General features: G+C 47.0%; 1 long non-coding RNA gene across 1 annotated transcript; it reads left to right on the top strand.

Annotated features, from left to right (window-relative positions):
* The first annotated feature begins 6,793 nt into the window (after window positions 1-6,793).
* LOC123837481 (uncharacterized) lies at window positions 6,794-11,026 on the top strand. The gene is made up of 2 exons (XR_006789225.3): window positions 6,794-6,937; window positions 10,062-11,026. It is a non-coding gene; the product is annotated as an uncharacterized LOC123837481 (long non-coding RNA).
* Window positions 11,027-13,614: the final 2,588 nt, after the last annotated feature.

The raw sequence follows: 13,614 nt of genomic DNA, 5'->3' as shown, positions 1-13,614 counted from the left end.
AAAAAGCTTCCAATCCAGGGGCGCCTGGGTGGCTCAGTGGGTCAAGCGTCTGCCTTCAGTTCAGGTCATGATCCCAGGGTCCTGGGATCAAGCCCCACATCCGACTCCTTGCTCAGCGGGGAGCCTGCTTCTCCCTCCGCCTCTGCCTGCTGCTTTGCCTACCTGTGCGCTCTCTCTCTCTCTCTCTGTCAAAAAAGTACATAAAACCTTTGGAAAAAAAAAAAAAAAGCTTCCAGCCCAGGATCTGGCACTCCCTAAATACTACAAGCCTGTAATCTCTTATCTAGAATTCAACAAGCTCTGAAAACTGAAAGCTTTTCAAACACATTTGGTGGCAAAACCTGACCATGACCAATGCATGGCTATTTAGAATCTTTATCCCACTTGGTGTAATTTATCTTTATGTTTTGCTGCAGAAATATTAATGTGTCTGATGACAGGGTGCTGGTCCAGTGTGTATGTTATGTCCAAAACATAAAAATGCCCTTGTCCTCAGAGCATTAACATAAAACTTAAGCCGAGGGAACAGCTTAACAAGGAAGAACATTCTTTTTTTTTTTTTTAAGGCTTGTATGTGTGTGTTATCTTCCAAAAGTCCAAACTTTCTGTATTAGGTTGGAAGGATGAGGACTCTAATTATAGTTTCAGTGTCTTATACAGACTTAAATCCCTTGTCACCTATGAATACAGTTATGGAGTGTTATGTGAAAAATGCCATGTTTAGTTAAAAAAAAAAGTAAGGTAAAATAATGTGTAATCTATGCTCTTGTTTGTTTTAAAAAGCAGTATATACACATAAGCTTATCTGTGCATAGACCATCTCCAGAAGCATTCTTTAGGGTGGAAACAGCGGTCGTCTCTAGAAACAGAGACACGGAGGTTGGGAAGAGGAAAACTGATGTTGACATTTTTATTCCACATACAGACCCCATTTTTTAAACATGAATTATAAAGGTAAAAGATGCTTCGTACCCATCAGGATGGCTAGAGGTGTGAGACAAACAGACAACGGCTAGAGTGGGCAAGGATATGGAACAAAGGGAATGCTTGTGCACTGTTGCTTGAAATGCAAAGTAACGCAGCTATGGGAAACCAAATGGAGGTTCCTCAAAAAATTAAAACCAGAACTACCATAGGATCCAGCAATTTCACTTCTGAGTATAAACGCAGGAGAATTGAAAACAGGGTCTCACACAGATAGTTGCGCCCCCATGTTCACCGCAGCATTATCCACAGCATTAACCCAAGAGTCTGTCGGTGGCTGAATGGATACACAAAACGTGGCCTATACGTACAGTGGAATATTCTTCAGCCTCAAAAAGGAAGGAACTTCTGACACAGGGATGAAGCGTGAGATCATCGTGCTCAGCGACCTAAGCCAGTCACGAACGACAGATGTTGGCTGAGTCCACTTACAGGAGGTCCCCAGAGAAGTGAAGTTCACGGAGACAGAAAGTAGAAGGGGGGCCGCCAGGGGCTAGGAGGTGGGGAGAATGAGGAGTTAGCGGTCAAGGGGTGCTCAGCTTCAATTTGGGAAGATGAAGAAGTTCTGGGGATGGATGGAGGGGATGGCCCCACAACCATGAGACTGTACTTAATGCCACTGAACTTGACGCTCAGAAACAGTTAAGATGGCAAGTTTTATGTTATGTGTATTTTACTACAATTAAAAATAAAGTTAAAAAAAAACTTCTCTGATGTCACAAGTCCCTTTGGATACGACTGTGCCACCAGAGCTGAACCTTCCCGGGAGCTGCAGGTGGCTGGCAGCGCCGGCTCAGGGACCTCTGAATAATGCATGAGTCAAAGGGCGGTTGTCGGGGCGGGGGGCCCTCCAGGGCTCTGCTGGCCCTGCTGACCACGGAGTGCCCTTGGGAAGGGCTGGTTTGGGGGCAGGGGCGGGGTGGGGGAGCAGGTGCTGGGCTGGATGAGGTCCAGGCTGGTGGCAGCCCATCTTCAACGCAGGCTGCGGGGAGTCGGGGCCTGGTTGTGACAAGGGTCAGGCTCCTAGACGCGCCCCAAAGAAGTCATGGCAAGACGCTCTGGACATGGAGGGGTGCGGGGATGGATGGGCAAAGTGAGTGAAGGCGGCGGGAGATACAGCTGTCCAATTATGGAAGGAATAAGTCATGGGAATAAAAAGCACAGCATAGGGAATATAGTAATGATGCTGTGACAGCCTTGTATGGTGACAGATGGTGGCTACACGGATGGTGAGCACAGTGTGACATATAAACTTCTCAGATCACCTCGTTGTACCTGAAACTAAGGCAACACTGTGTGTCAACAATACTCAAAGAGAAAGGTGCTCTGACAGAGACATGGGTGTCCCCCAGCAGTATCCAGCCCTCCGAGAAAAGGGTTGAGGGGCCTCTGTTTCTCTTCGAAAGAAGATCCCCAGCCCATGGTTCCTCCTCAAAGTCTAAAGAGGCAAATAGAAAGGAGAAATAAGAAGATGCACCTCAGGGCACATACTGCATGGAGCACTGGGTGTTATACGCAATGAATCATGGAACACTACATCAAAAACTAATGATGCACTGTATGGTGATTAACATAACATAATAAAATAAAAGGAAGATTTTTTAAAAAATAAATAAAAATAAATAAATAATTTAAAAAAAAGAAGATACACCTCTTTCTTTAATACCTTGACACCAAGTTTCTCTTTTTATCTTCTTCTTTTTTTTTTTTTTAGCTGACTTTAAAGGAAGGTCCTTTGGGCGCCTGGGTGGCTCAGTCAGTTAAGCGTCTGCCTTCAGCTCAGGTCATGATCCCAGGGTCCTGGGATCGAGTTCTGCATCGGGCTACCTGCTCGGCAGAGAGTCTGCTCCTCCCTCTCCCCTTGTCCCTTCCCTGGCTTGTGCTCTCTCTCACTCACTCTTTTTCTCAAATAAATAAAATCTTTTAAAAAATAATAATAATAAAATAAATAATAAAGGAAGGTCCTTTCTGGCTGATTAGAGTATTTGGCCCATTTCTGTGCTTCAGTTAGCAATTTCAGCTTTATTTCTGGGTTTCTCCTTACCCGTAAAATGTGGCCCACTTCCACCTCAGACCCAAGGGCCCCCTGCACGAGGAGGCCCACCACAGGCGTCTGTAGGCGATGGTAGCGGCGGGAGAGGGGGCGGGGGGCTGGGTTCCCAGGCTCCCTCTGATCCAGGTTCTACAGGCAGGCCCATGGCTCCCCTGGGTCCCAGTCTCCTCATCTGATGAGTTAGGCAAACAGTGCCCAGTCAGGGAATCTAACAGAGGAAATGTGATGTGGGGGCACTGGTTACAGAGATGCTGGAAGAACTGAAAACCCAACCCCAGACTGAAGTAGCAGAAGATTCCATGCACCGTAGGTCTGGAAAGGGACCGTTATCCGCACCTGAACTCTGGGCAGTCTTGCGGAGTGGGAACCGTGGAAAGGGTCGGTCCAACAAGGGTGCCCCCACAGATCCTGGCCGGCTCAGAGTGAGACGGAGCGAAACACCCCAGCATTTCCCTTCCTCCAGCCCTCTGATTTATCCTCGTTCACTGAACCCCCTTGGGCTGAACCCAGCTGGAAGCCAGGCAGCAAGGGAGCCTGGGAGATGTAGTTTGCAAGACAGGCTGTTGCAATCCAAAGCAGGGCAGTGGAATCCAGGCAAAAGACCAACGAATCCAGCCACGGCTGTTGCAATCATCCCAGACTTAGAGGGGATCTTTTTTCCCCACTTTTTTTGTACTGTTCTGGCATTCCTGCTTTAGACGCCCCATATGCAAAGGAAGCGAGTTAAAGTTGGACAGAATGGAAACATTTTAATTAGGCTGTAAAGCTCACCTTCCAGGCCAGCCCATCACTCTGAACCCCCAAAGTGGATTTTGTGTCCTCTAGCTCCCCCCTTGCCAGACCAAGCACCGCTCCCCTCCCCCCAACTGACACCTCTGCCCCATGCTTTCTCTCAGCAAGGAGCAGACTGTGCTAAGCAGGCGTAAGATGTGGGCCAGACACAGACAGAGCTGGATTCAACCCAGCCAGGGGGAGGATGAGGTGGTGTAACTGGTTTCCACAGCACCTGGAGAAGCAGGAGCATTATTTCCCTCACCAGGGCTGGGCTTCCAGGTACAGAGAGCAGAGGTCACTGTGGTCAAATGGGCTGAGCATAGGTTAGGAACTCAATTGCTCTTTGTTTAGATTCAGCTGAGGCGCCCAACCTTGTGTGACCTTGAGCCAAACACAATTCTTAGGATACAACCTGCTCTACAAGACGAGGAAGACGTGACTAGGAAGGCCAGTTGGAGCACCGTGAAAGGTAACCATTGTGCACAGAAATGCCCAGTGGTAGCAATGCCCAGCGTTCACACCGTGCCCTTCCTGAGTCGTGATCTCATATCCGAGCTCGCTAGTCCTTCAGATCATCCGGGTGAAAGAAGGGGAGGTCTATCCACACTCCACAGAGAGAGACACCCAGACCCTGAAAATATACAGCGACCAGCACAGCGAGTCAAGCCGGTATCAGATTCAAGGCCTCGTGAGCATCAGCCCCAACCTGCTTGAACTGAGCCATAGGGGACCATTTACCTCCTAAGCCCAAGGGCCCTGGGGTGGCTCAGGAACATCTGTAGGGGATACTCTTTGCCATTAGGCCTAGAAAGGAGAGTAGGAACAAATGAAAGGAAGGTGAGGGAGGTTAAAAAAAAAAAAAAAAAGGAAGAGAGAGAAAGAAAAGATAAGGAAGGGAGCTATGATGGAAAAGGTAGATAGGAACACAGGGCTTAGGGAATCGTTCTGTGAGGGAACCTGGCTCTGCAAAGCTAGGTTTTACCAGCCCTGAAGGCTTTGATGCCTTTCCAGCATCACTCCACAGGACAGGAAATTCACCAGGGTGGCTGGAATAAGAAGCCACTCCCCCTCACGCTAATCTTGGGGTGGCTCCCATTCTCAGCTGGCCTTTTCCTCCCCGCAGGGCCCAGTTGACGACACTCGAAGTCCCGTTCCCTTCTCTGTAAGGTGCTATTATGTACGGTGGGAGAACAGATACTCATGTGAGTGTGCTGAAGCTCAAACATGTTTATCTTCACCTGGCCAGCAGAATGTTTTCATGCAGATGGAGAGTGGCGCCCCCGACCTTTCCCTAGGGTCCTCTTCATCCCACCCACATACCTGGGCTCCTGTCAAAGACAAGCTCTTACAGAAGCTGGGCAGGTGTCCTTCACCAGGCACGTCAGTCGTTGGAAAAGATGTGACTAGAGTCTGGCTCGTGCATGGGTCTTCCACTCACCTCCCTCTGACAGTTGCCCTCCCAGCCACACGAAAGCAGGGCCTTCTGCTAAAATGAGAGACGTCTCTTCTCATGTAGACATCCCAACGCACACCACCAGATCCAGAAATACACACAAATTCCACTTTTGCTCATTTTCACCCCAAGGGTTTTTCCAGAAAGTAGAACCTTCTAACAGAAAACTTCCCGGACCACAGGCAGGCTGCAGCAATGAATCCAGGCTATAATCACGATGGCATCCTGTAAACCAGCAAAACTCACTACTCAATAGGCCCACCCCGCCATTGGCCATCAAAAAATCGACTTGAGTTGCTCAATATTGCAGTTGTGGTGCTTTTTGGGGGGGAGGGAGGGTATAGGAAAAATGACATTTATTCTTTGGCTACTGTTGTCTGTCTCAGCCCCCAGAGGGGGAAAACAAACAAACCGTCCTTGGAGCAAACACCTCCTTTTCACATCTCCCCACTGCTGAGCCTCACACAGACCGACAATGAGGCGGACAGCCCTCCATCAGGCTGCGCGCGGAACAGGCATTCCTGGCCCTCTGAGTCTTGCCATCAAGTTATTGATGGGAACAGGTGCCCCTAATTCAGCATAACCCCCCCGAGCCTGACTTCACTTTCTCTGGAAACCTCTTGATTTAGGAGCGAAAACTCCTGGCTCCTTGCGGGCTAGCCTGTAAACATCTCGGTCTGGATTTGCCGAGGTGGGTTGCTAAATTTAATTGCCAGTTTCCATCCCATGTGACGGTGTGTGACAAGCCAGCTCACCCTGTGAGTTAGCCAAGGGGTTTTAAATAAATGCTTTCTGACGGAAAGGAGGTTAAAGCTCCCTGTGATTCACCAGCGAGCCTGGAGAGTGAGCGGCTCTGGGTTTTACTGCGGAGCTGCAGGCGTGTTAATCTCCTAGCTCGCTCACCACTTCCCACTGGCCATGGGGAGAGACGTAAGGGGTTTGTGCAAAGAGCTCCAGCCAGATCAGGAGGCCCTCGCCAGCCCGGGCTGTCCCAGATCTCTGTGACCTTGGAACACAAATAGCTCTGTGGCCCAGCCTCAGCTTCTCCATCTGGAAAGAGGAACTGTTAACACAAAGTCAGGCGTGGCAGCGAATGTTTGGAACTTTCAGGAGGCATACCACTGAGACACAAACACGGTGCTATGGCCAAAAGCATCCACACCCCCCGGACAACAAGCCCTTCAAAGAAAGCGGCCTTAGTCTTGCTCATGGCCTTGAAAGAAAAAAATGAAATAAAATGCTAACGAGATCGGTATCCTCCCCGACTATTTCCTTAGGAAGCCCTCCCATCATGGAACACACACTCAGTCTGCCTTCTCGACTTACTCCATGTGGTGGGAGCCACGGCAGCATGGCCTCCCCAGGGAGCCTGTGAGAAATGCAGAGTCTCGGGCCCCATTCCGTCCCTGCTGAGTCAGAATGCGCGGCCTAACCAGCTCCCCAGGAGACGCAGAAGAATTTTAAATTTTGAGAAACACTGGTCTCAAGGGGTGCTTGTCAAACTTTAGCACACATTCGAATTCCCTGGAAAGCTTGTCAAAACATTGCTGGGCCCCGCCTGCCGAGTTTCAGATTCAGTAGGTCTGGGATGAGGTTGGATAATTTGCCTGTCTACCAGGTTCCCTGGTGACGATAATGCTGCTTGTCTGGGAACCACGCTTTGAGAACCCGTGGTAGGTATTCCCCGGGGCGGCTGCTTTGGGATGTCTTACTTCCCGGGCCACTGAGGGTCCGTGATATCATAGTATCTCTTCTTTGTCTAGTGCATTCTGCTCTCGCCATGTCTTAATGTCTAGCTCTTTAATCATCTTTGATCTCTTGAATTCAGTCGGTGTTTCTCTCTGGTTCTCTGTCCGTCTTAGTAAAAGGGACAGAGGTATTGTGCCAGAATGGGAGGAGTTCATGAAAATCTTCCTTCTTCCTCCGCTGCCATGGCGGTTCTAACATTCCACTTATTTTTTCTTTTTTGATTGTTTATTTATTTGAGAGAGAGAGCAAGGTAGAGAGCCCACGCGGGGGGGGGGGGGCAGCAGAGGGAGAGGGAGAAGCAGACTCCCCGTTGAGCAAAGAGCCAGATGCAGGGCTCGATCCTAGGACTCCAGGATCATGACCTGAGCCAAAGGCAGACGCTTAACCCACTGAGCCACCCAGGCATCCCCATTCTTGGTACTTTTTTAATGGGAAGTGAGGGAGAAAGAATAAAACCAAAATACCTTGACTTAATAACCTGAGCCAAAGGCAGATGCTTAACCGACTGAGCCACCCAGGCACCCCTGTACTTACAGCTCTAGAGAAATGAACAGAAAGGCAGAAAAAGGTCAGCTCAATATATAAGGAAAAAATTCTTAACAATTAGAGCCATCCAAAGTGAATGCATCTTGAGGAAATAAGCTGACTGCTGGTTTACACAGCCACTTACAGGACCTCTATGTGCGGAGGAGATTGAACCAGGTGATTACAAAGATTCGTTCACATCTAAGATGCTATTGGTGAGGAAAGCTGTTTCAGTGGACCATCTAATCAGATTTATTTTCATACCCAGTGATGAAGAAGGCAAGCTGGTAGATCCAGCTAGGACCCTCAGAAAGCTGCACTTGGTGTGACCATCATGGGTTTAAGTGCTCAGTCTTGTAGAAACTCAGATCGACCTCACCCCGAAGTGAGTTGGTGCTGGAGAACGGATTCATGCTAACCAAGTTCACCAAGACAAGAGCCTGATTTACTAACCTGGGAGCCAGAGCCTTAATTGTAAAGCACAAGACATACTTCTCCAATGACGACAATTTTCTAGTCCAACATACAGAGCACCCTACTCCTCTCCAGCTGCTAGGTACTAAAGAAACAGAATTAATCACATGTTTGTCAAGTTCACCAGACCAAGCAAAAGGGATTGCATGACCCTAGAGCTTGCTTCGTCTGGTAGAATGCATTAGGTAGTCGTATTAGGGGGTGATGAAAAATCTCTTCCCCAATGAAGAATAGACTTTTTTAGTGACCAGAATGGTCTTGTTCACTAAACACAATGTCTTTTCTCCTTTGACTGTGCTGGAAATACTCATCAATTCTTAGCATCATCCTCCCTTGCTAGATCCCAAGAGGCTCACCGCCTTACTGCTTGCACTTTATAACAGCTTTGTGCATTGTAACATGTGTACACGATATTTGTTGTTAGTCTCCTTTTCAATCAGCTGCTTTGTAAAGATATCTCAGGAAATACCCTCAATTTTATCAGTAATAAAATTGTGTGACGCATCATAGATTTAGTTTCTCGGTCCCAAGGCTGTCCTTGTACAGGATCTCATAACTTCTAGAAGCTTCAATTACCCTCATTTGTAAAAGATTACAGTACCTATTCTTGATTAAAGATCAACAATCATGTATATAAAAATACCTTATAATATCGAAATGCCTAAAGGGTTATAAAGTAATAATAATAACAGTATATCATAACAGCATATAGGCCACGTTACATGATGGCTTTCCTGCATCGAGCTCCTCCTACCCATGGTGTGAGGGTCTTATCAACTTTTAGCTCCCCATTTCAATGAGCACTTTTTCTTTTTTAAATCTTGCCCTACATTCTAGTTTCCACCTTATTTGGGGGACCCATAGCTGCCTCTGTAATAGTAAGGACTGAGAGATTTCCTTGTCCTGCCCTGCAAAAGTGGATCGGACGAGAAACTGTGTGCAGAGGGTTGCTATCAACAGGAGGGTCACAGTGGGAAGAACCCGGGGCAAGGAGAAGTCTCGCAGGGGCTCATCCGGGGCCTTTCGCTGTGAGCAGGACGTTTTGTCGGTGAAGAAAGCAATGAGACATTGTTGGCAGACAAAGGGACGCACAGGCAGCCCAACCCGTGGGCAGCAGAGCTGGTGGCTAAGGAGCAAAGACTGTTAATTTAGCATCACAGACGCGAGGGTGGTTCCATTAGCCTTGCACATCCCAGACCAGGGCACTTCCCAGCTGCTTCGGGAAAAATGGTCACCTCGCTGCCACAGCACTTGGCAGCTTCTACGTTGATCTGGGAGTCCTATCTGGAACAAGGAAACTCAGAAGTGTATCCAAAAAGAGAAGTGGGGGGAAAGAAAAAGGAGGAGAAGTGACCCCAATTCTTTTCAGATGAAAGGATTTTCACTCAAAGAAAGCTAAAGGGCCATGACTCTGAGCTTTCCCAAGTTAGTTCATTCATTTTCAATGCCGAAAACCAACACCAGTCCTACCAGGTAATCCACTTACTGAAGTTGGAACCCGAGGTGTGAAAAGTTCCATGTTGACAAAGTTTTGCATCAGCGCCGGCCGCTATACAACATGTAAAAACATGTCATTTAATTTTAGCTTTAAAATAAATAAGTGCTTTCCCAAACCCACTCAGGAGTACAGATTGTCACTAGGTCCACAGGTGTGCTCTGAAATCAGATACCTCCAAGAGATTCCATCGTGCTGAAATGCGCAAGGGCTGGGACGAAGCTATCCATCATCTTTTTTATGTTCTTGTGAACTGTCTTAACAAGTGTGAGTGTCCCAGCTAAATCCTGTAGTCAAGTTCTGCTGTGCCTACATAACGCCAGTGTGTATATAAGGGGGAAGGGGAGAGGGAGGGTGAGCCTGTGCAGATGTGTGTATATTCTATATTTAAAAGTGTCCGAAAAAGAGTAATAAATAAGATAAAGAGGTGAGGCACCAAAGACCATAATTAAAGAAGCTTGGGAGCAGTCAGATGGTATTAGGTCATTCATTCAACCATTCATTCATTCATATTAAAAAGGAACCCCATTTATTGTGCTTCTTCTATGTTCCAGGCACGGTGCTGGGTCCCCGGGGTAGCTGAAACCACAGAGCCACTTTCAAGAAACTCCCAGCCTAATGAATACACGAACCATGGTGACACCAAGCAGAAGAGCCCTAAGGTTGAAGCTCTGTGAATGGTGGTTATCACCATTTGTCATCTTCCAAGGCTTCTGGAGCCCCCTGAGGAGGACCTTGCTGAACAAATCTTTCTTTCAGGGATGAAGATTACTGAGTGTCCTGCAAAGAAATATGAAGTACACAGGCAAAAAGAATAGGGTACATGGAAGGACTTATGAAATGTAAGGAAAGGGGAAGGAATTCATCTGGGGAAGGAATACACAAAGCCTTTTCTAATTCTTAGCCGTAAAATGTATAATACAAAATTAAACCCTGTCCCTGTGATTAAGAGTAACACCTAAGGCAGGAATGGGCCCCAATCTTTCCTTCTCCTACTGATGTTGAATATAACAATTTCCCTAGAGGGGAAATTGTGTTCCACCGTGGTCTCTTAGATAACTTCAACCACAACCTCATCACGATGTTTGAAGGTTCATGGAGCAACGGAAGGTGTCCGCAAGCCCAGCTACCAAACTTCCAGTTAAGAAGTCACCTCCTCCAGAAAACTATGCTGAATCAGATTCATTCCTCTGATGATTGCATGCCTGCTGTGTGCCAAGCACCATGGTAGAGGGTGACCAGTGGCCAGGGCTACGTGAGTCAGCATCCAGACGCCCGCGGAGATGTCTGCGCGCTTTGATCCTGACCCCCAAGCAGCTAGATGCCCAAAGCTCTCACCACCCTCTTCTCTGATTGTCGAGTTGATTGTCTGAATCCCCTGTTAATCTGTGAAGTCCTTGGGCAAGGACCATGGCTTTTATCTTTGTATTCCCAAAGCCTGGCACGTTCTAACTGGGAATAGAAGTAGCTCACCTTACTCATATTTCTTTTTACTTATTAAAGCATTTTATTTTACATGCTTGAAACATACACATAAAGGGTCATTACACAAAAACTTTTAATGTATTTTTTTATTTTTCATTTCTTTTTGAATTAATGCTTCTTTTCATGTATGAACATATTTGCGTATATATGTATGTATGTATTTATTTATTTTGAGAGGGAGAGAGAGTGTGTGTGCAGGGGAGGGAAGAGGGGCAGAAGGAGGAGTGAATCCCAAGCAGGCTCCAAGCCCAGCGCAGAGCCCAACAAAGGGCTCGATCTCACAACCCTGAGATCCTGACCTGAGCCAAAATCAAAGTCAGACACTCAACCGACTGAGCCACCCAGGCGCCCCATGTATGAATATATTTAAATCTTCCCACTCATCTTTATCATATACAGTGACCCCACAGAATTGGGGTCACTTCTCCTCCTTTTTCTTACCCCCCACTTCTCTTTTTTGATACACTTCTGAGTTTCCTTGTTCCAGCATTCAACTGGTATGCAGAATCACTGAAATTGTACAACTGGTATTTTACAATATCATATAGTTCACATATTTTTATTCTTATTGGAACAATGGAAACACTGAAAAAAAATGAACCAAACTGTGTTTATTGCACCTCTTGTTATGTGCACATTCTACCAACATTTTCCATCTCCAGCATATTAAAAAGGAAGGAAGGATCAAACGAGAAAGGAGCTCTTGGGTTACCCTACCTGTCCCTATTCTTCTCCATCATCATTTTCAGCTGAAGTGGTGAGCTAATACAGGAAAATGACATGAGTAAGGCAGGATATGATAGGGTTTCCTGGTTGCTGGTGTTTCTTGGAACACCACTGCCTTCTTTCTGCATTGGAAGCACATTCCAGTTCTACCTGGAAAGCATGGCCTCTCTCCCTCTCTCCCCACGTCGTGGCCTTATTTACCTTCCTGTTCCCAGTTTAGTCATGGAACTAACACACTTGCCTTGTGCTCATTTTAAGTGTTGCAAGATTACCCTGTGTCATGAGTCAGCTGGGATTCTGTCCTCATGGAGCATCATGAAGTACACGTGATGGGGCAGCCGGGAAGGGTAGACATGCACATTACATGTATCTGCTCTGCTCACATGTATATTCCAGTGTCCTTTGGACTTCACTCACAGAACACAACTACAAAGATAAAATTGTTAAGAAGTTCGAGATGGCAACAGCCAAGCATTATTGGAGCATGGGACCCTTCTGAACACAGGACCCTGTGCATCTTCATAGGTCACATGTACATGAAGTGGGCCTTGGCTGTACTGAACAGTCACGATCAATTAGACCTCCTTTTTGAGCAACAACTGGATTGAAAATAGCTAAAAGAGGGCGCCTGGTGGCTCAGTCGTGAAGCGTCTGCCTTCAGCTCAGGTCATGATCCCAGGGTCCTGGGATCGAGCCCCACATCGGGCTCCCTGCTCCGCAGGCAGTCTGCTTCTCCCTCTCCCACTCCCCCTGCTTGTGTTCCCTCTCTTGCTGTGTGTCTCTCTCTCTCTCAAATAAATAAATAAAATCTTCAAAAAAGAAAAGAAAATAGCTAAAAGAGAAAGCCTCATAACTTCAAGATTGTAACAGTAAAGGAGAACACTATCCAAAGTCAGACACACTGAGAGTATTACAATGTGACTTTAAAAGCCATCAGAGAGGACTCTGACATTCTATTAAATTCAACAAATATTTATTGTGCTCAGCACGATCCAAAAACCCGCCAGGACAAGGGTGGATGGGGGAGTATTCCTTGAATGAATAGACACTGTCCCTGACCTCAAGAACACTAGTCTCACTGGGGAGACAGAGAGCTATAGAAAAACCATATTTCCAGACAGATTATAGCCACTGCTGTGCTGGTAAAAATAAACAGTATAGAAGCAAACTGAGGGCGTATTAGACTCTAACTGGGAAGACAGAGGTTTATGAGCAATAGATGACATTGAATTGGTCTTTAAAGATGAGTAAAAGGGGCACCTGGGTGGCTCAGTCGTTAAGCGTCTGCCTTCAGCTCAGGTCATGATCCCAGGGTCCTGGGATCGAGCCCCGCATCGGGCTCCCTGCTCTGCGGAAAGCCTGCTTCTCCCTCTCCCACTCCCCCTGCTTGTGTTCCCTCTCTCGCTGTGTCTCTCTCTGTCAAATAAATAAATAAATAAAATCTTTTAAATAAATAAATAAATAAAGATGAGTAAAATATTGATAAAGGATAAGGAAAGAACATTTGCCCTAGCTTGGATTCCTCCAAGAAGTAGAGTCTGAGACAAAGGTTTGCATGCAGGTAGTTATCTTAGAAAGTGATTGGGAAGAGGGAAAGCCAACCCAAAGGTGCATTACTGAGCTTCTTAGTGCTTCGCGCAAATGGCGGTCAGTCCCAATGGAAACTACTGAGGAACCACGTAGAATGCACCTTCACCCCAAGACCATGGGGAGTGCAATATATCCACGGGCTCCCAACCTCTATTGGTCCAAGGCTGCCCCAGGACTATTCATGAACTCCTTAGCCTTTCCAGGTTTGCACATGCCCAGGAAGAGCTGAACAGACTCCCCCAGTTATGCCACACTGCTGTGGAAGAGAAGCCCAGGGGCAGAGAAGTTACCTGTGGTGCAGCTGAA

This window comes from Mirounga angustirostris, unplaced genomic scaffold, assembly GCF_029215605.1.
Source record: "Mirounga angustirostris isolate CCGP_5_RB_7025 unplaced genomic scaffold, mMirAng1.0.hap1 SCAF_8, whole genome shotgun sequence".
Classification (NCBI taxonomy): Eukaryota; Metazoa; Chordata; class Mammalia; order Carnivora; family Phocidae; genus Mirounga; species Mirounga angustirostris.
The sequence above is the reverse complement of the archived record's forward strand: the minus strand, read 5'-3'. Positions and strand labels throughout refer to the sequence as shown.